Source organism: Ambystoma mexicanum, chromosome 3p (assembly GCF_040938575.1).
Source record: "Ambystoma mexicanum isolate Mex_15411 chromosome 3p, UKY_AmexF1_1, whole genome shotgun sequence".
Classification (NCBI taxonomy): Eukaryota; Metazoa; Chordata; class Amphibia; order Caudata; family Ambystomatidae; genus Ambystoma; species Ambystoma mexicanum.
This window is the reverse complement of record NC_090925.1, coordinates 102850167-102875480: the sequence shown is the minus strand read 5'-3', so window position 1 is coordinate 102875480 and position 25314 is coordinate 102850167.

Sequence of the window (25314 nt, the reverse complement as noted above, 5' to 3'; positions counted from 1 at the left end):
GTATGCTAGAGCACCATTTTTTATCCTTGGTGCAGTTTTCTTGGGGTACAACAGGTGTTTCCAATTCTTTCAGAATGCTGAACAGTTCTTTGACACTGGATTTTGAGTTGGATATTCTAGTATTGTAGGTTTCTTGTTTGGCTAATAGTATTTCTTTCTTGTATTGGGAGGAGGCTTTGGAGAGGTTGAGTTTGTTTTTGACTGATGGGGAGAGTCTCCAAATAGTTTCAAGTTTTCTTTTGGCCAGCCTGAGATTTTTTAGATGGGGCGTGAACCAAGAATTGAGGTGTTTTTTTGGTTTGCTATTTCTTAGTTTGAGTGGGGCTATGTGATCCATGGCTGAGGTCATGGCTACGTTATAATGTTCAACTAACAGATTAGGGTCCATGCTGTTAGGTAGTGAGTTCAATTTAGGTATTATAACGGGCATCAGATTTTCTGCTGTCATTAGTTTTTTATTTCTCGTTGGCAGAGGTGGGGCGGGTGAGGACGGGACAGTGGCCCGGTTAGTTGTCACTGTGAATAATAGCAGGTAGTGGTCAGTCCAGATCTGCGGTACAGAGTCAGTAATATTTACTTCGCAATTATGTTCTGCTATCCAATCAAGGATGCAACCTTTGTTGTGGATAGGTAATTCAACTTTTTGGGAGAATCCTAGCTCTTTCAAGGTCAGAGCAATCGCTGTCGATTGGGTGTCCTTATTGTCATTATAGCCTAGATTAAAGTCTCCTAGCACTATTGTTTGGGATGTATTTTTTTAGGTTATTGGACAGGGATGTCGAGATGTCCTCAGCGAAGGTTCCGATAGGACCTGGTGGTCTGTAGATGAGGATAATGTTTAGGGTTTGGGAGTTGGCGATGGCTATTTTGACCGTGAAGCATTCGCAGGATTGCATAGTGGTAGTAGTGATGATCCTCATGTCCAGGCTAGTTTTAGCTATGATTGCTAGACCTCCACCTCGGGAGGTGAGTCTGTCCACACGTAGGATTGTATAGTTGTCTGGGACTGCTAGTGATAGGGCTGGGCCAGCCGCATCATGTAGCCAGGATTCTGAAATGGCCAAAAAGTCTAGGTTGTCTGTGGCAATGATATCTGAGATCTCTGTGGCGTGTGCGACTAGAGACCTGGCGTTTATAAGCGCACCTTTGAGATAGGGTTTGTGGTCTGCTAAGTTAGGGCAGGTGGTGTTGTGACTACCTTTGGTTGTCTGTTTGGAGTTGTTTATTCTGGGTCTGTTAGGCTTGGCCTGTTTCCTGGAGGGTTCTGCAATACCCTTCAAGGGTGACTGTATTTTATTTTGATATTTTAGTAGTTCAGCTTGGAACAGAGAGCAGGTTTTATTAGTCACATTTAGAAAGGGAGTGTCACAAGGCTACACAACTTACACAACTTTCACAGTGCAGACACTGACCAACATTCGTAAGTGGCACTATTCACAAAGCAAAATTCGTAAGTATTCGTAAGTTATTACTTTCTTAAAGAATTGTGTTCTTTGCTCTCGAAATCGGTGCTGCTTTAAAAAACGTCCTCCAGTTTGATTTTCAAACAAAAGTCACAGAGTTCCTCCAACAGCCAACAGTACTTCCGTACTTCCTTGGGTGCTGAATTTAAATACTGTTAATTAAACTCTAGCCATGGTAACTCAAGCCATGGTGTTATAGTTCTTTCAGATTACATTGATCAGACTTCTGCAAGGCATGAGAAGGGAGCTCGGGGCTCTGAGCATTGGGGTTGGGGCAATGGGGCGTGGGACGAGGAGTCCATCAGCAGAGAGAGGTTTAAGTGTCCCTAATATGCAACATTGTACAGTGTCTTTGCTGATGTCCACGACGAGGCATACCATTGGTCGGACTCGGTGTGAAAGTCTTGCCCCTTGCCATCTCAGGCTAATTTGTACATTGGACACATGTTTTTGACTGATCAGCACAATCATGAATTTGAGTGGTGGTGTGGGAAGGTTTGTGACATAATGAGGGTTGCTAATGTAAGTATAGCCAAGGGTGTATCACCCATTAGGATCAATCAACATCCATTTGGATATGGGGGACTGACGTAGTCCCACCAATCAGCTCACGTGACATGCCTTAACAATGTAACAAAAATATTGTATGGTAATTTGGTGGATTTCGTATAAAATATTAAGCTTCAGTGGGCAGCATTTACCGCTCACTTCATTCAGTTCAGTTCAGTTCCACAGAGCTGTCTGAACAGTGCTTCCCAGCTGTTGGGTTCCAATATTTTTGTGTTACTTCTTGCTTGGTGTACGCTCCGTTTCTTGGTGTACACTGCACCTGTGCATTATCGGGTTGTAGCAGCATCTTGCAAAGGGATTGGACCACTCAGAGACATGGGTGGAGTGCCTCATATTCACCTTCTGAAGGGTTGGTTGTTTCATTCAGTTTCCCCTTTGTAATCTCTTTGGTTTACAGTAATCTTGTATTTATTTATTTTTACTATCTCTGAGCATGTCTTTTGGATTTTTCTTTCAATTTTGTTTTGCAATAAGGTTAACAGAATTATTTAGTAAAGATTGTATTAAAAACCATATTGTAGATCTCTTTTCTCAGCTGTTTTCGCAAGACTATTCCTTGCCAAGTTGCCAAACTTTCCCTTTGGATGTGATTTAATGATCTCAAGTACTAAACTATGAGTAGGTCCCAGCTTCTCTGTAATTTCTTAAATTATTTTTTTCTCATTTCCCAGGTCTCATCAGAGAAGCAATTTAGTTGTGTCCATTAGAAGCCCGAAGCTGCTGTATGATGGGGCCAAACAATTCACCTAATGCCCTTGGTCATTACATTGGGCTCCATTACAAGTCCGGCGGTAACCCTGCCGGTGCTACCAGTGGATTGCCGCCAGACTTGCAAGATTTACCGGCACCTGGCCGATGCTTCTGTTATGGCTTGCTTACCATGGCTGCTCGTCCAGCAGGGTCTGCCCTGTCGGGCACAGTGGCTCCAGCAGGCAAATCCATAGTGTGCCAGTCTGGAAACAACAGTGCCAGTGGGCTTGCTGTCACCGATGTTTCCAGACCAGTACACTTGTAATGAGGTCCATTCACTAGTTTTAGGGTGTCTGCATTTTTAAGGGTACCTCTTGGTGGCTGAACTAAGGTTTAGTGCATTTATTGCAAATGCATGAAAATCCAAGTAGAACCTGTTGACCAGTCTGGGATGATGTACATTCTTTAGACCGCGTTTCCTGGACCACAATTTAAAGAGACCTCCTAGGAAAAGCCACCCAGAGAAGTCTTTACCGGAACAGTCGGGGGCGCCATGGGCCTAGAAGAAGGACATCACTGATGGTATCATTAGTGAAGACAGACACACCTGATACACTGTTCAAGGGTTTTTATTGAACAACATAAGGGTTGGAAGAATGCCTACCTAGCCCTATATCTAACCATTGGAGAAAGCTTGACCATCAAATAATAAATAACTAAGTCCTAGTAGTGTCTGTCAAATCAAAATGGCCTACACTAAGAAAACCTACTGCCTGCCCTTACGCTATGACAAATATGTGCAGAGAAGTGGTGTATGCAAAGAAAAATAGTGTTCAAAAGTAATATATCAGGATGGCTGAACAGTGAGGTTCCCTTCCCCACGTTTTCACACCAGACAAGGTGGCAGACTCAGGCTTTGGAACACACTCTGACTTCTTCGGAACAAGGATGCAGTTGGGGCACAAGCCAGGGCCTTCTGCAACAAATTCTCTTTCCCACATAAAGTCTCTCAGTCGCAGAATGCCTTTGGTACACACAAAACAAAGTTCCTTCTCTCTTCAGGAGTTTAAAGTTCATAAGTTTGCAAGTTCACAGTTTATAATGGGCCTCTCTCAGGCAGGCTCAGACCATTTCAAACACAATTTCACAATAGGCCTCCCTCAGTCGGGCTCTGACCTGTCATTGTATCACAGGTTCACATAGGTCTCCCTCAGTCAGGCTCAGACTTCTCAGGGTATCACAAGTACACATAGGTCTCCCTAAATCGGGCTCAGACTCCTCTGAAAGTTCGAAAATGGGTCTCCCTCAGTCAGGCTCGCACCTCTTTCAACAAAAGTACCTGATTCAACATAGGTTTCCCTCAGCCAGGCTCAGACCCCACAATCGCAGCACGTGTATGATATGATATGATATGGCATTTGTAACGCGCCTATACACAAGTGTTTCAAGGCGCGACGAGGCAGGGAGGGGGGAACAAGGGGAAGACAGACAACGATCCTACTAGGCCAGGTGTCATTCAGATCGCGCAAGTGCAGGGGTAGGGGGAAGGGAGAAAGTGCATGGGGAAGGGGAGGGGGGAAGTGCAGTACAAGGTAAGTAGAATAAAATAAATAAAGGGCCAGCTAGTGGCAAGTGCAAGGTAAGTGCAGAGAAGTGCTGGGAACGGGGGCTGTAGGGATACAGAGACAGTCCCGCAGTGCAGGGGTTGCCAGGGAGGCAGTGCAAGTGGAGAGTGGCTGGGCCCAGGACCGAGGTCGGTGAGAGTGGCCCAGTTGCAGATTCGGTGCAGATTCAGCGAAGAATTAGCAGGGGAGAGGGAGAGAGAAAGCAGAGGCAAAGAGGAAGGTTTTGAGGTGCTTCCGTAACCAGAGATGGTTCTCCTCAAGTTTCAGGGAGGCAGGAAGGCTGTTCCAGAGGGAGGCCCCTGCCGCGGAGAGAGATCTATCCCCAACTCATTGCTTCGAGAAGTGGCTGACCCTGAGGGAGTTGGAGATGGATGAGCGAAGGGCTCGGGAAGGAAGATATTTAGGAAGAGAGAGTTGAAGGTATTTAGGCCCCAGGCCCCAGAAGGCCTTGTGGACAATGCAGAGGGTTTTGAACTTTATCCTCGCAGCCACTGGGAGCCAGTGCAGAGATTTCAGTCCTGGAGAGATACGGTCCCTGGGCTTGAGGCCAAGGACAAGTCTCGCAGTTCTGTTCTGGATGAGTTGCAGAGGGCGGAGTGTGGAGGCAGGCAGATTAAGATAGAGGCTGTTACAGTAGTCCAGTTTTGAGAGAACCAGGGCTCGGGAGACAGCGAGCTTCTGGGGGAAGGAGAGGAAGGGAAGAATACCTCTGAGGAGGTGCAGCTGGTAGTGTGACTTCTTAGAGACGTCAGATATATGAGGAGAGAAGGAGAGTGTAGAGTCGAAGATAACCACAAGGTTTTTTGCCTTGCAGGTAGGAGCAGGACGAGGGCCAAGAGAGGCCGGCCAGAGAGCTGCAGGGAAGGAGGGAGTGGGTGTGCCGATGAGCAGAATCTCAGTCTTACTGGCATTAAGGCAGAGGTCATTGGCGGCACACCATTCCTGGATAGCAGACAGACAGTCAGAGATGAGGAGGAGGCCGAAGGTAGCCTGAAAATGAGCCGTATCGTCGGCATAGCACTGAAAGTTGGGGCAGAGAGCGGCGATGCGGTGGGCAAGGAGTGCCAGATACTGGTTGAACAGCCAGGGGGAGAGATTAGATCCCTGGGGGACACCATAGGTGGAGAAAAAGATGTCAGAGAGGAAGGACCCGAGTTGGACCTGGGAGGGTCGATTGGAGAGGAAAGAGGTCAGCCACGCCAGAGCCTGACCAGTGATACCCAGGTTATCACGGAGACGGTTGAGCAGGATGGCATGGTTGACAGTGTCAAAGGCAGAAGAGAGATCGAGCAGAATGAGAACACACAGAGGGTTGGAGTCGAGGTTCAAAAGCAGGTCCTCACGGATGTTCAGCTTCAAGCTTCAAATCACATTAATTCACAGGTCTCTTATGCATTCCCGCTGCCTTGTAGCTACACAGTTTTTCTCAGTGACATTCGATTGGGCATACGTCCTCTGCCTGACCACTCCCGATACTTAGCATTTGTGATTCACAGTTCACAACAATGGGCTCTCTTTCTCTTGCGTCTTATTATCTTGCGCATAACCTTCACTTCTTGGTAGCTGTTGCAAGTACTCCAACACACAGACTGGACTTTCATTCTGCTTGCTTGACTCACTGGTCATGTCAGGAGGCTTCTTGCCTTCTTGTTTTTTGATCTGGAAATCAAGGCTATCAGTCTTGTTGCATACTCTCCTCCCCAACTGTACTCTTCATCAGGGGGGTGGCTTGCAACTTTGTAGCACTTCAGATGCTCTTTTTTCTCTCTACCTGGGGTGGCGTGTGTACTCTTTGTGGCTTCTAAGACACAACTGTTTCTCGCAAAAGCGATCTCTGGCCCGTAGATTTTTTGCCCTAGCCCTCTGTCCTGTTGATCTCCTCTGCCTGGCTTTCCACCGCTCTGGAAGAGTCATTCCTTCTCATGCACCATCAAAAAGAAATGTCTCTGGACTTCAAGTTCCAGAATGCAACCGTTTTTTTATTGTTCCCACTTCGTTAGCTCCCCCATTTGGCACTATGGTGATTTTGGAAGTTGCTGTGGGCCTTAATGAGATATCCATATTGCCAGGATCTCATCACCTGCCCCTCAAAGGCCTGGGTTTTAGTTCTGTGCCCAGGGGAGGAGCTCTGGCTTAGGTGCTGCTATGTTTTCTCCAGCTGCCCCTGGTTTGCGTGCCTGGAGTTACAGCTTCTTCTCCATACTGCAGCCTTCCCGGTACTCACAGGCCCAGCAAGTAGGCAGCCCTCCTTCCTCCATGCCTTCCAGGGTCTCTCCAGCATGAATTATCTCCTCTTGGCATCCATGCATCATCCCCAGCTCACTCAGAGTGTGCTTGTGGGCACTGCCTTTTATACTGACTGGGTAGCTTAACATATTTCAGGTGGGAATGATTGTAATGGAAGGCGTGACCTTGCCTGGCCTCATTAATGGGGCAAAATAGAGAATGCCCATAGAAACTAATGATACATTGTTTCCAATTGGTAACCTTCATGGCTCTGGTTTGCCTCTTCCTTTGTCCCAGTGGTTTTAGGAAAAAGCAGTGTGGGGGATTATGGTAATTGAAGTTTTTCCGAGCAATCATTGAAAAACCATTTGGATTTTTGTCCGGGTGAAGGAAATAAATGTATGATGGTGTGTAAATGTAGTGTTGTGGACAAACGGGTTTTTGGCAATAATATCCCATAATGACAGAGGAGATAAGGGTAAGGTGGTACTGGAATGGGGGAATAATGTGTCTCTCCTGGGGGCGTTCCTCCCGCACTCTCCAAGGGTCCCCTTCCCAGGTGATACTCCCTCGTTTGTCTGCTCCCAGGGTTGGGATCCAAGAACGATGGCCCTTGCCTGGCCACTTGAGTCAGGGATCTCTGGGAATAGCATGGGAGAAATGCCTCAGGTTTCTCGCAAGCCACAGAAGGGGGGTATCTCAGTGCACAGTTCTAGGCCAAATTTGAAGCTTTAAATGTGGAGGTTGAGCAGAAAAGGAAGCAGTTGGAAGAATTTGTGGGGAGATTGACTACTTAAAAACAGTTGTAGATAGCATCCAGACAGACATGGATCTTGCTTTGTCAGATCTGCAATCGCTATGCACACATAATAAACAATCTGGTATGAATATACACTAGTTAGAAAGTGAAGTGTTTAAGAGGATGTCTGAAGATAATAGAAAAATGGAAGCAATCAATGGTTATAAAGTGCATGTTGGAGAAATTAATGATTTAGTAGTCAAACTGAGGAAAGAGAGCTATGGATTTTATAAAGATATACACATGTGCATGTACAATTTAGAGAACTAAAATGACAAAATGTGGATTTTAGAAATCCAGAGATGTGGTCAAGGCCTCATGAACAGCAGGGCATGGGGGTCATTCCGAGGTTGGAGGTAAGGAATTACCGGCACCGGTAAGGGTGCCGATGCCGGTAATCCCTTACCTCTGTTTTCCGATGTCCCTTTGCAGGTCCGTCCTTACCTCCTGCTTTTAGCAGGAGTTAAGTATGGGACCCGCAAAGGTACTTCAGAGGTAATTACGGTACCGTAATTTACGGTGCCGTAATTACCTCCTTCCGCATTCCCATTGAGCCCTATGGGGCAGAAATGGGAATGGGGAAGGGCAAAAGGTGAATGGGGAATTACCGGTCCCTCCAAGCCTGGAACGGACCGGTAATTACTCCATTCACCATGCCGGATTTGGGACGGTTTCGGAGGCAACCATGGAGCTAATTACTCCATGGTTAGCTCCAAACCCGGAATGAGGCCCCATGACTCTCACTGGGGGTATGCCAAGGCACAGTCTGGCAACTCTGTCAGCTGATGCACGCTTACCAAGGGCTGGCCAGGGTGCAATGTGGGAGGCCAGGCCTGTTTCTGCAGAGCAGAGAGAGATGGCTCAAAATGATACACATGTTAATCCACTTAAATTCATGAGAAATATTATAGTCTAATTAAACCTTTTAGAAAAGATTCAAGTTTCAGCATCGAAGAGCATCTGGAAAATGTTCTCGAATTATATCACACTTTGGACATTCCAAAAACACAATGGGCCTCATTATGACATAGGCACCCTTCATTACGGGACGCTGTATTACGAGGTTCCCTTTGCGGGAACCAGGCGTAAAACCAGGCGTCCTTACCAGGTCCTGCAAGGGGAACAGGGAGCTAATAACGGGCTGTTATTACCCGGCATGTTATTAGCTCCCTCTCCATTTCCATTGAGCCCTATGGGATGGGGATGGGTTCCTTCAAGGAGGAATTACCGGGTCCTCCAAAGTCAGAATGACCTGGTTATTCCTCATTGAAGGAACCCAGTACTGGGACCCGGTATGGAGGCAGCCATGCCCTTGTTAAGGGCATGGCTGCCTCCATACTCGTAATGAAGCCCAATATGTTAAATGTTTCGATCTGACAATGGGTCCGGGCTATGCTAGTTTTATACGTAGTCTTAATGAACAGGAGAATTTACCATGGGGTGATTTTAAGAGAGGGATCAGAAAACACTTCTCTCCATTTAAGTCTATTCAAGACGCGAAAAGAGCAGCATATACTTTATCAGCGCACCCGGATGAATCTCCATGAACGTTCTTGCAAAGTTTATGATTAGTGTTTTCATAGTTTAAATACCATTCTACTTTTTAATATTTCTGTCTCTTAATTTGCATTGTTGTATCACTGCTGTCTCTTTGCTCATTTAGTATGTTACCCTGATATGATAGTTTTGTTGTTGCTGCAGTATGTCATCATAGATGTTGCTATTGTTTTCTCTCCACTGACTCTTCACTTATCAATTTGTTTCAATGTTCCTGTTTCTGTCCTCATGCAGATTAATGTTGTATGTCCTCCTCATGCCACTTCTTCCTGTTTGCTCATAAAAGTAGTAAGCCTTCTGTTTTTCTTTTCGTGGCTTCTCTGTATATGTGTAAATAAATACAGAATTTGTCTTAATGTTTCTTGTTTTGTTGCTCTGTGGGGTGCCTCTCTAGAGTAATTTGTTGTAATAGTGCAATCCTTTGTCAAACATGCGATGCCGATTGGGTATTCTGCGTGCTATACACACTGGTGTAGCTCGCAGATCAGCCAGGTGCCATAGCAAAGCACACAAAGTTGTAGGCGGAGCTCTCAGAGCAGTGCTCCCTCTCTTTATTGGAGTGCTGAGTTGAGAGCAGGCTGGCCACCCACACTCCTGGTCTCTTTGCCCCCATCTTCCCCTGGGCCACGCCTGACAGACACATGCTAGTAACTTGAAAAGCCTGCCTCCACCCCCCACTCTCTTTACCTTACATTGGGGAAGTGTTTTCAATATTTGATATGAGCTGTTATTTTATGGTTTACAGAAACAGGTGGTAGCTCAGATGGCCCATGAATGTACTAGAGTTAAGACTTTGCAATGGATTCTAGATCAATCGGCAGCTGGCCCATGAATTTACTAGAGTTAAGACTTTGCAATGGATTCTAGATCAGTCAGCAAATATATTTAAAGTTATGTCACACAGTAAAGCAATGAATCAAACAGAAGTCAAAAGAGACTGTCCCTGCAGTTTTAGAAATCAGATCAGGAAAAACAATTTCCTTAGAAACTACTCAAACAAAGGGTGACACATTGAAAAGCCAGAAGATTGTGCCCATGCAGGGAAAGGCAGCACCCCAGGCAACTGTATTTCAATCCACAGACCCAAGTCAAAGGGATGCTTAAATTAGTCCCAGGTTTCTTGGCAATTCGCCATGAGTGGGGTTTTGGTATGAAATGGTAGAGTCCAAAAACACCCAATATCAATTTCAATGACATAATAGACCTTACCAGGCATTGGGAGCTCAGAGTATATTTAACCCTACTACAATGGTACATGGCAATCAAGCAGGGCCAAGATATGTAGATAGAATTATTGAAAATGGAAATCAGCAAAGTGAGCAGTATCAATCAAATGAGAGCCATAATGTGACCTACAGCCCTCGCTCATATGGTCAGGCCTCCACAGCAGCCCCCCGCTCACCACCTCCTCTGTCCCGGGAGTTCTGGGGAAACACTACCAGGAATCAGAAACCAAAAGAAGGAAAACCAAATAGGACAGACAAATGTGAATCCAATCACTATCGGCCTAGAGCACAGAGGGATGATTTTAGAGATTTGGATATATTGCAATGCTTAAAGGCACAAGTACAAATGTTGTTAGTGGAGCAGATAGAAAGACTGTGCAAAGGGAAAAACAGCAGCTGAGTGAGAATGCAGAACACAAAACTGACATTACAAAGAGTGTTAACAAATAACTAATCAGCCGGGCTCCCTGCACTGAATGTACAAATAACCCACTATTGACTGAGCAAACCGAGTTGCATAGTGATTTACAATTAAGAAAACAACCAAATGGTGATAAAATAGGAAATAACGACACACACAAGACATGAGTGTGGTTTAATCTCGAGTTAAACCAAACTATTCAGGTGTGTGAAGACAAGGAAAAAGAAAGGAGAAATACACAGGAGGAACCCAAACAGCAAAGGGTCAAAAGACAATCTAAATAGAACATGGCACATGAAAAAGATGAGGCACATAGCTTTGAACAATGTATAGCTAGTGAGCAAGTGGACCATTGCAGGGTTGATGGTGCACTGCCTGCTTCAGCAATAAATGAAACAAAAGTGATTGAAATGACAGGTGAAAACAGAAAACACAGGTGATGGGTTGTTATTGATGGTACTAATTGTGCTCATATCTCCTGTAAGGGAGGAAGGGTCGTTTTGCCCCCTCCCCTCATACATTAGACACAAAAGAAACCTAACGATCATGCAATAGTGGGGAGATGTCCTCCATGCTTGTCCCTGACAACAGCGGAATAGGGGCTATTGCCTGGCACATTCAGACTCCATTTTGTGCCCCTCCAGGCTCCATTTTTGGACTAGGCCGCATCCTTATAACTGAGAAGCCATCTCTCCCATCTGCAGCGCCGCGCACAGCGAACCCTGACAGCCCCAACCTCCTCCTCCCGTGTCTGTGCCACACAAGCACGTTTCTCACGGATGCTCTGGCGCAAATTGTTACAAGTAAAAAGTGTATTCTTTTCCTTCCACTGAGATCACTGCCTTGTTTATTACCGGGATGAATCTCGACTTGTGGCTCATCCGTCTCCACAAACCTACTCCTTCTCCTCTCATCCCCACCTTTGGAAGTTATTGCCGGCACAACATTTTGCCCCTCCATCCTTTGATGTAGCAGAAGTGTGACCCATCCCCACAGACCACCCTAGAGTGCCCCCAATATAACTGGTTTCCTGTCATCATATATTCCGCCTAAAACCAACACCTATCAATCCATTCCATCAAGCTGTGTGGTGCCCTGATAAAGCACCTGGAGGGCAAGACCCTCGTACCCTTTACTTCTACAAAGGCCTGAGGTGGGAATGTGTAAATAAAAGTCTACAATTTATAGGATTCCCCACATTCTAGTATTTGGTTTATGTTTTGCATTATTCACTGCATGTCAGGAGATATTGTGTAGCTTAGTTTAACAGAACATTCTCCTCTCGTGGACCCGGCCTGACCTTCACCTCGCACAAGGATGAGCCCAGCTGACCCACGCGATGCCTACCGGACCTCCAAGATCGCAGCCAATCCTGTGGAGCCGGTCCTTAGACTACTATAATGTATCCATATCTTTCACCAATCGCAGTGCAACTTGATGTTCCTATGGTAAAATGTCACTAGTGACATTTCTGAAGATTATAATGTACTGTTTTTGTATTTTTTGGCAGAGCGCTCCCAAGGCAGCATGTCCTCTGCATGCATTATTCTCTTGTTTTACTCACAACCTTTCTCCTGGTCTCATTCCCTACTGGGTTGTGTCCTTTTACTATGAGTTTCTATTTGTCTTTCTGGGGAATGACCACCTTCACTTGGTGACCCCGGCTACGTGATTGTGGGTGCTCCAAGAAAGACCTGCATGCTGTGCGGCGAGATCTGGGATGCCCCTATCAAGACCACCACCACCTATGGCTGACCAGTAGTTAAGAACATACACCCCAGAGAGGTTCCAAGTGTTGCAGCTTTGCAAATACCCGACTACTCACCGGAGCCGGGCACGGCTTGATTGGGGGGAGACACCCTGATCATGGATAGACCGGGAACGGATACTCTCGGATCACCTCGGACACGTGAGTATTGGCTGCGAGAAAATTAAAGAAAGGGAAATTAAAGGGGGTAAGAAAGAAAAGTGTAATGGGGAGGGAACGGACTGGGAGTCAGATTAAGGGTGCATGGGATTGTTTGAGTGTTGACTAGTGTGCTTTTCTTCTTCTTTTCTTAATATGACCATTTGTTTTTTTTATAAAGGTAACGGAATAAGAGGAGGATATGGGAACCTAGCTCCGAAAGGGGGTGGAAGGCGGTGCCGCATAGTACTGTCTCGACCAGTGCAGGAAGATAAGTGATAGTAAAAAAGGAAATACGAGGGAGTCTTGTATATTGATAGACTCAGGAGATATTAGCAAACTCTTTTTCTTGTGTGAACAACTCTTTTAGAGGACGGCCCAAAAGGGGCCAAGGAAGAGGTTAATGTGAAGGGCGAATGTGGAGGAAGAATCCAACAGTCTCATAAAGGGGAAGAGCTAAAACCAAAGGGCTACAGATATCCGGTTTATGTTAATTGTTGTGAGTGAAGTACGTCAGTTTGTTCAGGCGTGTCCGTTAAATCGTTTTATGATTCATTGGTTTTGGTTTTGATTATGCTCATGAAGTGTTAAGGATGTGACAAGGTGTAAGTGAAATATTGTGAACTGTGATGTTACAAGTTTTATGCTAAAGAAATATAAGGTCAGCCGACGTACTTTAGGTGTTACTACAACACATACACACACACACACACACACACACACACACACACACACACGCAAGCAAGTAACAAAGCAGAATAATGGGAGCAGATACACCTTTGATGCATGTTTGTCAGCACCTCCCTCTGTACAGTGAAAAGATAAAAAAGTATCATGACCAGTGGCTCACTGAGATTGAGGGGGAGGGGTCATCCCAGGTATGGCTGGAAGGGCGATCATTTGATAAAAGGATATTAGATTGTGTGACAACATATTTACTGGCCAAATACAGTGGCAAACAACTCCAAAATAGACGCAAGGTCCTGGATCTCTGGAGGATGTTTGAAGAAACAACTCCTGCAAATAATAGGAAAAGGAAGCAACACCTGAGGCAATACCTGCCCTGGCAGTAGGGGGGGAGAAAGTGAGGGAGGGGAGCCCAATAAACTGTACCGACTACTAACTAGACCTGCCGAAGGATATAGCGACCCGTCCTATTTGCCCCAGCCAAGCGCACCCTCCACACCCGCAGTAGTTCCCCCGCCCCTTACAATCCAAGAGATTTGTACGGTCCCACATGCGCACCAAAAGTAAACATTGCATGTCTAACTAGGGATTTAGAAGCACAACTGACCACCACACAAACAGAATTAACCCAGCTGAGAACACTGTGTGATAGGAGCCAGATGTTGCCAGGGGGCGGGCAGACACCATCGCTGTCTCCATCAAAGAACCCCTCTAGTTTGACAGAGGATGAGTGGAAGTCGGGAGAGTTTTTCTTCCACCTTAATAACACCCCAATAAAAGTACTACGAGTAGAACAAGGGAGCGACCCAGCAACTGATGAACAAGGCATTGTAACATCTGACAGGGAAATAGAGGAATGTGGGGACATATTTGGATGAATATGAGGAAGGAGCAGCCACAGCAGGCCTACCGCTGCGAACACAACTGGAAGAAGGGGAGCAGCTGAGGGAATGATGGCAGGGAAGGCTCAGGAGCAGACTAGGGAACATGGTACTGACAAAAAAGAAAGGAGTATAGGTAAGTAAGACAAGGGGAAAGACAAAGTTACAGATGCCCCTCATTCACAAAGGAGCAGGAAGGCCTCACTATGTACCATTGGCGCTGATGGACACAACTAATTTGTTAAAAACATTGCCTCAGCTTTCGGGAGGGGCAGGGAAGTGGATATATGCCTTTGAGAAAATCACTGCAGGGATCCCACTGGCCATAGGGGATGTTAAACGCTTGCTAGTGTCCGACGTGGGTGACCAAGCTGACTAAGTGTGGGTGGAGGCGGGGTTCCCGGGAGTGACGATTGATTGTGACTGCCATGACGGGTCATCCTTTTATAACGTGAGGGCCCGGGAATGGGATGCACTGCAGGGAAACTTCCCTGACAACCCTGATTTACACTCTGTGATGCAAAGCACAATGAGGGTCGAGGAAGACGCTGCACAGTAGATTCTTCGGATGCAGGGCATGTGGAGGACGGAGACGGGCACCACTTGGGACCTGTTAACCTCCCTTTTTTACTTCATTATCAAAAGAGGCCTCCTGAAGGAGGTACAGAAGGCTCTAGATAAAATTGCTGGGATAGATGCCAAAGGCTGGCCAGAAATACAAAGCATTATAGTACACCACTGTAGGAGGATCAAAGAAAGGCAAAAAGAAATTGCACAGAGAAGGTTGGTGGGTGAAGTGAAGCTTGTGCAGAATAAGCTAGTGAACGTTGCAGTGGTAACAGCCGTCCTACCAGAGAGGCAGGGGGGCATGGAGTAGGGGTCAATAGCTTTACAGGCAAGGTTGGCAGCAACATGGTCAGCAAACAGGCCGGAGCAAGGTGCTGGAGAGGAACAGTACGAGGGGCCCCAATGGCAGGGAAGGCCTGGAAAAGGAAGAGGTGCGTACAGGGGACAGAGAGGGGATATGGAGGGCAAGGGCCTCAAGGATGGAGAGAAGGTGTTTGGTGGATCTGTGGAAGGTGGGGCCATTTTTCAAAGGAATGTCGCACTCGACCCATGGAGTACTACCTAAATAAACAACGCTTTATCAATGATCGGCAGTTCGGTCATCCCCACCCAGGCAGCCCGTATGGATTGCCCATGGGAGGTTACGGACCACGGGAGCAGTGTGACAACAATTATCAACAAAGTGTCACGCTCACCTGATTCCCACGGAGGCGCAGGTCTAGCTTCGAGTGCTGATGCTTCTTCAATGGTGAAGCGCAGTACTCTGAGGATGGACAGGTAGGGCCCCTCTACTCTGGCTTCTCTGGCTCGCAGGAATATTCCCCTGTGCGTGAAAAGGGAGTATTACCTACTGACGGAATAATGCTCAAGCCTCCCACTCCCTTCCAACCCTCCACGATACCCTTCCACGATTCCCCATGATGTCTCACCTTAGGGTCTGGAAGGATGAGTTCTCCATCCTGCTTCTGATGCAGGGGTGCGTTGAAACCCAGTTACTTCACTGGATTGAAGTTTGATGGGAGTTCAAATAAGCTTGACTATTCAGGTAAGGCGCTGTAAGAGTTCTGTAGCAAGTTCAAAAGTTCAAGCTTAATAATAATGTTCATTGTCTTATTGCAGCAAGCGCTAACGCTTATGTCTTTTCCCCTTAGGGGCTGGGGTTCAGAATGCCGGAGATATGGCGCCGACCCGAAGTGAAACGTGCAGTTCCAGTAAATGACAGGTAAGCTCTGGATGAGCGTTCGAGTAATGTCTTTGCATTCGCTCATTCAATGTCTTTGTCTTTTTTCCCCATAGGGGCCAGGGTCCGGAATGCCAGGAAGCGGCAGGACCCGAAATGAAATGGGAATGACCCAACAGGTAAGTCTTAGAAGGAAACTGAGCTTTTCCTATTCCCTTCCTTCTCTCACCTTGTGTTCTTGTCTTTTTCTCTCTAGGCTCTGGGAAGTGGCTGCGGATCCGGATGATCGCTGCTGAAGATGGAGGTGCCCAGGAAAGGTGAATGAAATGCAGCGCTGCAGCGATCGAAGCGAAATGCTTTTAAAAATTATGTCTTCCCTTTCAGGATCGTCGGTGTGATATCTCTGTGATGCAGCTTTAGCAGGTAAGGTCTTCTTTCTCTCCAATTCTCTCTTATCTCCCTTTGCAGGTGACCCAGGATGCCAGCAGGCATGGCTGAAGTCCAGATGCAGGAGCTGACACGGTGAGCGTCCAGCTGCGAGGAGCAGAACAACGCGAAGCGTGAGTTGCTGATCGGGCGTTGTTTAAATAGCTTTGGAAGAAGTTCCAGGTATGTATCCTTCCACCGATCAGGTATGTATCCTTCCCCGACCACACCCAGGTGGAAAGTAGTCCCACAGGTAAAGTAGTTCCATTCAGGCCTTAAGAGGGCCTGGATGTAGCAGCATGGTCTGCATCAGGTAAGTGCACATTAAAACACTTGAACACATGTCTAGCTTTATGAGCCTGGCGCCTAAGGCGCCAGGCAGGGGTCCAACGTGAGCCTGGCGCCTAAGGCGCCAGGACTGTGTCCAAAGGGTCCCAGCTTGGGCCCGCTGGCACTTCCCTGGGGGGAATGATGCCTGCCTCTGGGGTTGCTGGGTCGGACCTGGCTCCTTGGAGGTAGGCATCATGACAGTACCCCCCTTCAAGGCCCCTCCCAAGGTTGTTCCCTCCGGGGGTTTTGGCTTGTTCGGAAATCTCCGGTGGAACCTTTGTATTAATCGAGGTGCGTGAACATGGTTAATAGGCTCCCACGATCTCTCCTGAGGTCCATATCCCTTCCAGTCAACGAGATAGAAGAGTTTTGACTTTAACACCTTGGAGTCTAAAATGTCTTTAACTTCGAATTCTAATTCCCCTTCAATTTGAACTGGGTCTGGAGGCTTGGACAGTCGGGTCCCTGGTTGTACTGGCTTCAAAAGTGATGCATGAAAAACTGGATGAATATCCATGTTATACAGTAAATCCAGTTTAAAGGCCACAGGATTGATTATAGCCTTGACGGGATAAGGTCCTATGAATCTGGGATTGAAGGTTCGCGGGCCCTTGAGGGGTAAATGTTTCGTTGCTAGCCATACCTGGTCTCCTACTTGGTAAGGAGGAGTTTACTTCGGTGCAAATCAGCATTTTCTTTATACTTTTTCTTGGCTTGCTGTAAATGCGTTGCAGCTTCTTTGAAGGCTCGGGTTATTGTGGAATGCAGATGATTTACTGCGGGCATTTCCAGGGTCAGAGGTGGATCTAGGTCAGAGGTCAGAGAATGGTGACCATACAAAGTATAAAAAGGAGTTTGTCCGGTTCCAGAATGCACTGAATTGTTGTATGCATATTCTGCGATCCAAAGGATGTCTTTCCAATTTAACTCGGATTGGTGTAACATGCACCGAAGATATTGCTCGAGAGTCTGATTGGTTCTCTCGGTTTGTCCGTCGGTCTGGGGGTGGTGGCTGGTGGATAACCGCACATCTATTTGTGCTAGTTGGCAACACTTCTTCCAAAAAAGGGAGATAAATTGACTTCCACGATCCGAGACTAATATGGAAGGGAAACCATGTATGCGAACTATATTCTCCAGAAATTCCTTGGCCAAGGTGGAAGCTGAAGGTAAACCTTTTAAAGGGATAAAGTGGGCCATTTTGGAGAATAAATCCACAATTACAAGGATAGTGTTGTAACCAGCACAAGGAGGCAGCTCAGTTATAAAGTCCATTGACAAGGTGTGCCTTGGTGCCGGTGGAATATCCAAGGGTTGAAGTAGGCCGGCTGGCCTTTTCTTTTGACCCTTGTTTTGGGCGCAAATTCCGCAAGACAATACAAAAGACTTTATGTCTTTTCTCCAAGAAGGCCACCAGAAGTGGCGTTTGATTTTTTCCTCCGTTTTAGCGATACCAGGGTGTCCTTCCATTAATGATTCATGATGATGGGCAATAACAAGTTCTTGCAATTCTTTACTTGGCAGAAACAACCGCTCCTGGAAGTAGGGTAAATCATCCTTAACGGTGTAATGAGGACCCTTTTGACTCCATTCCAGTAAGGCTGAAGAGTCTAGAAGTTGTTTTACTTGCGTTTGGATGTCCTAAATAGTTTGCAATGAAGTTAGGCCTAAGATTCTTTGTTCAGGTATGATTGGCACAGGTTCTAAACTCAAATTGGGTTCTTCCATGCCAATCCGGGATAAGGCGTCCGCTTTACCATTCTTGCAGCCAGGGCGATAGGTAATTACAAAATCAAATTCCGCAAAGAATAGAGCCCATCGGAGTTGTCGGGAAGATTGAGCTTTGGCCGTCTTTAAATACTGTAAATTTCTGTGGTCCGTAATTACGGTGATGGTGTGTCTTGCCCCGAGAAGCCTTGAAAGCAGATTTAATAGCCAGTAACTCTTTGTCAGTAATTGCGTAGTTGATTTCAGGAGGAGAAATTTTCCTGGACCAAAATGCCACAGGCTGTAGTTGGTTAGTTTCTGGGTCTCTTTGCGACAGAACAGCACCCATGGCCGAATTGGATGCGTCGGTTTCCAAAATGTAAGGGAGATCTGGGTGCGGGTGCTTCAATACAGGTGCAGAGGTGAATTTGGTTTTCAGGTCCTGAAAGGCTTGTTCGGCCTCAAGAGTCCATTCAAAGCGTTTGTTTTTCTTTAGGAGAGCTGTGATGGGTTGGACTGTTCGGGAAAATTCCGGGATGAATCTTCGATAGAAATTGGCGAAGCCGAGCATGCTCTGAAATCCCTTCATCGAGCTAGGAGATGGCCATTTGAGGATGTCGTCCACCTTTCGCGAGTCCAATCGGACTCCTTGAGGTGTCAGGATGAATCTGAGAAACTCAACTTCTGTGGTATGAAAAACGCATTTTTCGAGCTTTGCAAATAGTCTGTGCTGGCGCAATTTCTCAAGAACTGCCCTAACATGTTTTCTGTGATTGGATTCTGAAGAAGAGTACACCAGGATGTCGTCAATATAAACAATGACACAGACATCGATAAGTTCCCGAAGAACATCATTCATAAAGTACTGAAAGGCGGCAGGTGCATTGCACAAACCGAAGGGCATCACCTGATATTCGAAGAGCCCAAATTTGGTGCGGAATGCAGTCTTCCATTCATCGCCTTCTTTTATACGCACCAGGTGATAAGCTCCTCGGAGATCTAACTTGGTGTACACACAAGCGTCTTTCACCTGGTCGATAAGCTTAGGGATCAGGGGCAGAGGATAACGATTCTTAATCGTTATTTGATTTAGGGCGCAATAGTCTATACATATTCTAAGGTTGCCCTCTTTTTTCGGAACAAAGAACAGAGCTGAGGAGACAGGAGACTTGGACAGGTGAATAAAACCATTGGCTAGGTACTGATCTAAATACTGACGCAAATGCAGGTTCTCAGGTTCCGTAAGAGCATAAATCCTACTACAAGGTAGTTGAGCATTGGGTACCAGATCAATTTGGCAATCATAAGACCGATGGGAGGTAACGTGTTAGCCTGTTCCTTCTGAAAAACGTCTTGGAATTCTTGGTATTCTGACGGTAGCTGTACAGGGGTGGAAGTTGCTGAGGCTAGACCCATAACTGGATTTCTTGGATAACAAGTTGGTTCACAATCAGGAAAACTTATCTTCTTTGTTCGCCAGTCAATTCTGGGATTATGTGTTTCAAGGAATTCCAATAATTACTTGAAATTGTGGGGCCTTGATCACATCAAACACGATTGCTTCCCGATGTCCATCCTGACCCACCAGTGTCATTTCAACAGTGGAATGCGTTACAGGCCCTGAGGCTATTTCGGTTCCATCTACTGTAGTAATGACATCTTGGGTTACTTTCGGGCGGAGAGGGAGCTTAATCCTGGAAGCCAATTCACGGTCTATGTAATTTCCAATAGCTCCACTGTCGATGTATGCTTTTATAGCATGCAACTGCTGAGGCTGTTTTGGGTCCAAGAGCACCATTGGCATGACAAAATGCGAGGTCAAAGAGTTTGTTTTCAAGCTCGGCAAGCGGACCCCTAGGCTTGTCGGGCTAGGTCGTTTCCCGAATCAGGTGTCAATAAATCGTTATCAGTGGCTCCAACCACCTTCTTAGGTGGTTTAACCGGACAATTTTGAAGAAAGTGACCGGAAGTCCCGCAATACAGACAAAGTTGCATTTGCCGCCTTCTCTCTCGTTCCTTCTGCGTTAATGGTCATTTAACACCGCCGATTTGCATAGGTTCGGATACGTCGGTACTCTTGGAGTTAGCGTGGGTTTTGATCGGTACTCGGGTTTCGTACTTGAACCGATCTGCTTTTCTATTTTGAAGTCTGTGATCAAGTTGAACCACCAAGTCTATGTAGTCTGCGCAGACCTGGGGTGGATCTACTATCTGAGCTAGAACATCCTTAAGCTCTCCGCGCAGGCCTCGATGAAACAATGTGATCCTTTTGTTTTCTGGCCATCCAGTTTCCACAACCAGTCTATTAAAAGTGGCAACGTAGGACAGGAGATCCTGATTACCTTGTCGTAAGGATAGCAGTTCGTTATCAAGGGCCTGTCCTTGCGAGTGTCGAGCAAACAATATTTCCATGCTGGCCTGGAAACCCTGAAAATTCTGGAGAATGGGATCATCCTGATTTAACAATGGAATAGACCAATCGGCAGCACTGCCACTGAGGTAAGATAGTATAAAGGCTACCTTGGTCTGGTCGTTAGGGAAGGCCCTGGGTCTGCATAGAAAGTGTAAATGACATTGGTTCATAAAGACGGCATATTTCTTGGGATCCCCCACAAAACGCTCAGGCGGGGCCAAAGGCATGTGTCCAGGTAGATTGATTTGTACCGGGTTATTCAAACTCATTGATGTGGAAGTACCTCCGGAATTAGATAAAGCAGTGTGCCCTGCCTGGGCCTGCAATAACCTTTTGGCCAGGTCATCTGTTCTTTCCTTGGATAGGATCAGTTCTCTTTTGAGAGCGTTAGTCTCCTGGAGGGCTGAGTGCACTTCTGCCCGTAATTCCCCCAAAAGCTGGGCCAGCTGATCTGTCTCGGAAGTCTCCATAGCGCCCGGGTGGGAAATTGTGGGTAGGCTTCGCGTTCTGTCACGCTCAGCTGATTCCCACGGAAGCGCAGGTCTGGCTTCGAGTGCTGATGCTTCTTCAATGGTGAAGCGCAGGACTCTGAGGATGGACAGGTAGGGCCCCTCTACTCTGGCTTCTCTGGCTTGCAGGAATATTCCCCTGTGTGTGAAAAGGGAGTATTACCTACTGACGGAATATTGCTCAAGCCTTTCACTCCCTTCCAACCCTCCACGATACCCTTCCACGATTCCCCGTGAAGTCTCACCTTAGGGTCTGGAAGGATGAGTTCTTCATCCTGCTTCTGATGCAGGGGCGCGTTGAAACCCAGTTACTTCACTGGATTGAGGTTTGATGGGAGTTCAAATAAGCTTGACTATTCAGGTAAGGCGCTGTAAGAGTTCTGTAGCAAGTTCAAAAGTTCAAGCTTAATAATAATGTTCATTGTCTTATTGCAGCAAGCGCTAACGCTTATGTCTTTTTCCCCTTAGGGGCCGGGGTTCGGAATGCCGGAGATATGGCGCCGACCCGAAGTGAAATGTGCAGTTCCAGTAAATGACAGGTAAGTTCTGGATGAGCGTTCGGGTAATGTTTTTGCATTCGCTCATTCAATGTCTTTGTCTTTTTTCCCCATAGGGGCCGGGGTCTGGAATGCCAGGAAGCAGCAGGACCCGAAATGAAATGGGAATGACCCAACAGGTAAGTCTTAGAAGGAAACTGAGCTTTTCCTATTACCTTCCTTCTCTCACCTTGTGTTCTTGTCTTTTTCTCTCTAGGCTCTGGGAAGTGGCTGCGGATCCGGATGATCGCTGCTGAAGATGGAGGTGCCCAGGAAAGGTGAGTGAAATGCAGCGCTGCAGCGATCGAAGCGAAATGCTTTTAAAAATGATGTCTTCCCTTTCAGGATCATCGGTGTGATGTCTCCGTGATGCAGCTTTAGCAGGTAAGGTCTTCTTTCTCTCCAATTCTCTCTTATCTCCCTTTGCAGGTGACCCAGGATGCTGACAGGCGTGGCTGAAGTCCAGATGCAGGAGCTGACACGGTGAGCGTCCAGCTGCGAGGAGCAGAACAACGCGAAGAGTGAGTTGCTGATCGGGCATGGTTTAAATAGCTTTGGAAGAAGTTCCAGGTATGTATCCTTCCACCGATCAGGTAAGTATCCTCCACCGACCACACCCAGGTGGAAAGTAGTCCCACAGGTAAAGTAGTTCCATTCAGGCTTCAAGAGGGCCTGGATGTAGCAGCATGGTCTGCATCAGGTAAGTGCACATTAAAACACTTGAACACATGTCTAGCTTTATGAGCCTGGCGCCTAAGGCGCCAGGCAGGGGTCCAACATGAGCCTGGTGCCTAAGGCGCCAGGACTGTGTCCAAAGGGCCCCAGCTTGGGCCCGCTGGCACTTCCCTGGGGGGAATGATGCCTGCCTCTGGGGTTGCTGGTTCGGACCTGGCTCCTTGGAGATAGGCATCATGACACAAAGGCCTCAAACATCACAGCAAGGACCCCAAGCACAACAACCAGGGATGCAACAGCGGTTATCACGCCAAAATATAATGGGGAATACACGCACACATCTTTTTGCCACTACAGCGAATGGCGCACTAGAGTCGTTTCATGGAACAGCCATGGTCGGGGAAAGTGTTTTCTCCTTTCCAGGTACAAATACCCATCCAGATTAGGACAGCCCACAGAGATCACTTTTGTGTCCAGTCCTATCAACTCCCCTACGCCCAGAAGAGGAAACACTGGTGGGGGCAGAGAGAGGAAATAAACAGTTCATCTTTATGGTGGACTCAGGGGCAGAAACATCGTGTCTCATGGATGGATGGTTTCCATTGTTGGGCAAGAATTTGGAAATGCAGGGCTTCTCTGGGGCAATTTTAAAGGTTCACTAAACTGAAGATTTGGATGTAACCGTAGGGGGAAAAAACAGTGTGAGCACCCCTACTATATCACGAAGACTCGCTGATAAATCTGCTAGGGAGGGACCTCCTCAGTAAGCTCAATGTGACCATCTCTTTTACCAAAAGGGGCGTGGTATGCTCAAATCCGGAGGTGTGCCCACTAAGGGCAATACTAATGATTTACACCATAACAAATGAAGTAGAAGTAATGGGGGTGCCCACAAATGTAGACATGTTTGTCTATGCAATACAGGTTCTAGCTAGAGTGGTGCTAGAAATAACACGGAAAGAATGGAAAGTACCCTCTGATTTTGTCTTCCGCCCAGTTGAGGCCCCAGAAATTGTACCAGGTACCATCCTTTATTTAGACCTAAAGGGTGTGCCAGTACCAGCTGAATGCATTGTGCCAATAGGACTGGACACACATGGATGTGAATGGAGAACAGTGTTATGAATACACCCCAATGTAACACTGCACGATTTAACTGATGAGCTGTTGACTGACGATCTCAATGACAAGGATATCATAATGGAAATTTGCATGCCATGTGACATAAGCATTCAAAATAGACGAGTGACAAACCCCCTCATGGCCATTGTAAATGCACCGCCATCAATTTTTGATGAAGATATGCAACAGGTACCCATAAGCTTTTGGACTACCGGTTGCCACGATGTAGGGCACCTCCAGGAAGTAACGCCAATAAAGATAAAGCTCAAACCAGGTGCAGTACTGCCCCAGGTCAAACAATACCCCTTGTCCAGGTAAGCTGAGGAAGGAATAAAAGAAACCATACATGCACTACTGCAGCAAGGCATCAGTGTACCATCAAACTGAGGGGCAGAGCTTGGTGGATAATACAGGACCTATGCCCACTAATACAGAAGGAGTTCCCTCTTGTCCCAAACCCTGCACCCATCTGGGCAGTATACCAAAAGCAGCCACGTGCTTCACAGTGGTGGACTTGAAAAACACTTTTTTCTCTGTACCACTTGACCCCAGTTCCCAATATCCGACAGCATTTACCCTAGAGGGGAAAAGATACAAACATTGCAGATTGCCCCAGGGATATTGTGAAAGCCCAAGTAATTTCAACAGGATTTTGCATAAAGATCTTGGCAACATTTATGTCAAAAGCACAGTAATTCAATATGTAGACAACCTTCTGATTTGTAGTGAAAGTGAAGAACAGTGCAGAGCAGACTCCAGAACATTGTTGAACTTATTGGCAAAGAAGGGTGTTAGGCAGAAACCTGTGCAGTTCCCTCTGGGACCACTGCAAAAGATTTAGGACTACAGGTGTTTGGCAGTAAACCCACTTGGTAGCAGTCTGTATCACACAGATTCACTTGGTAGCTGTGGCTGAGCAGTCAGACTTCCCTCAAGAAGAGTTAGACAGTATACAGAGTATTCACAATAGGTCAAGAGCACACAATAGAACAAGTAAACACTGAGCGTGGCTTGGTGTAAAAGAGATATAAACCACATCTAGAAAAACACACAGGCACTAATAACAAGCAATTCAGAAACACGGTCACTAAAAGATATACACTCCCTTAAAAGAATAATAGACAAGTCTTAAGTAAAGCCCCACTTATTTTCAGACAGCGGTGAGCGCTTAACGTAGATGGCACTCTAATAGTTTGTCTTAAAAAAAGGGAGAGAAAAGCAGAGAACAAATTGAAACAGATCCCAACACTTTTTAAAGAACACAACAAGGGAGAAAGGCAAAGTAAAACCGTGAAGTTATAGTTCAAGAGGCCGGATCCACCTTCGGAGGATCCAAACGAAATGTGTCCAAGGTCACACGGTTGCAGTGCACAAAGATCTTGTAAAGGTTCAAAAAGGAGTTGGACCACAGAAAGGGACCAGTTAGAGGGTCAAGGCGGCCAGCCCAGTCCAGAAGGTAAAGGAGTTCTTATTACCTTGTAGCAATCTTTAGAAAGGGAGGCCTGGTGGACACAGTACCTTAAAGTGATGAGAACGCTCCAGCGGGGGCAGTTGTTCCTGGCAGTAGGTGCAAGTCAGTGCTTCGTCCGGGGGAAGAGAGGATCTCGTCGTGGAGGAAGACAGGAGTCCGTTGCACTGCCAGGGAAGAAACCAGCCGCAGAGTTTCTCAGGTACAAGGAGCGGTCCGGTGATTCGCGGTTCAGTGGTGAGTGGCTATCCAGCTGCCAGGGTGCTTGGCACAGGCAGTTCGACCACAAACCGGGCTGGGGGGCGAAGAAAGAAAGGAAAACTGGTTGTG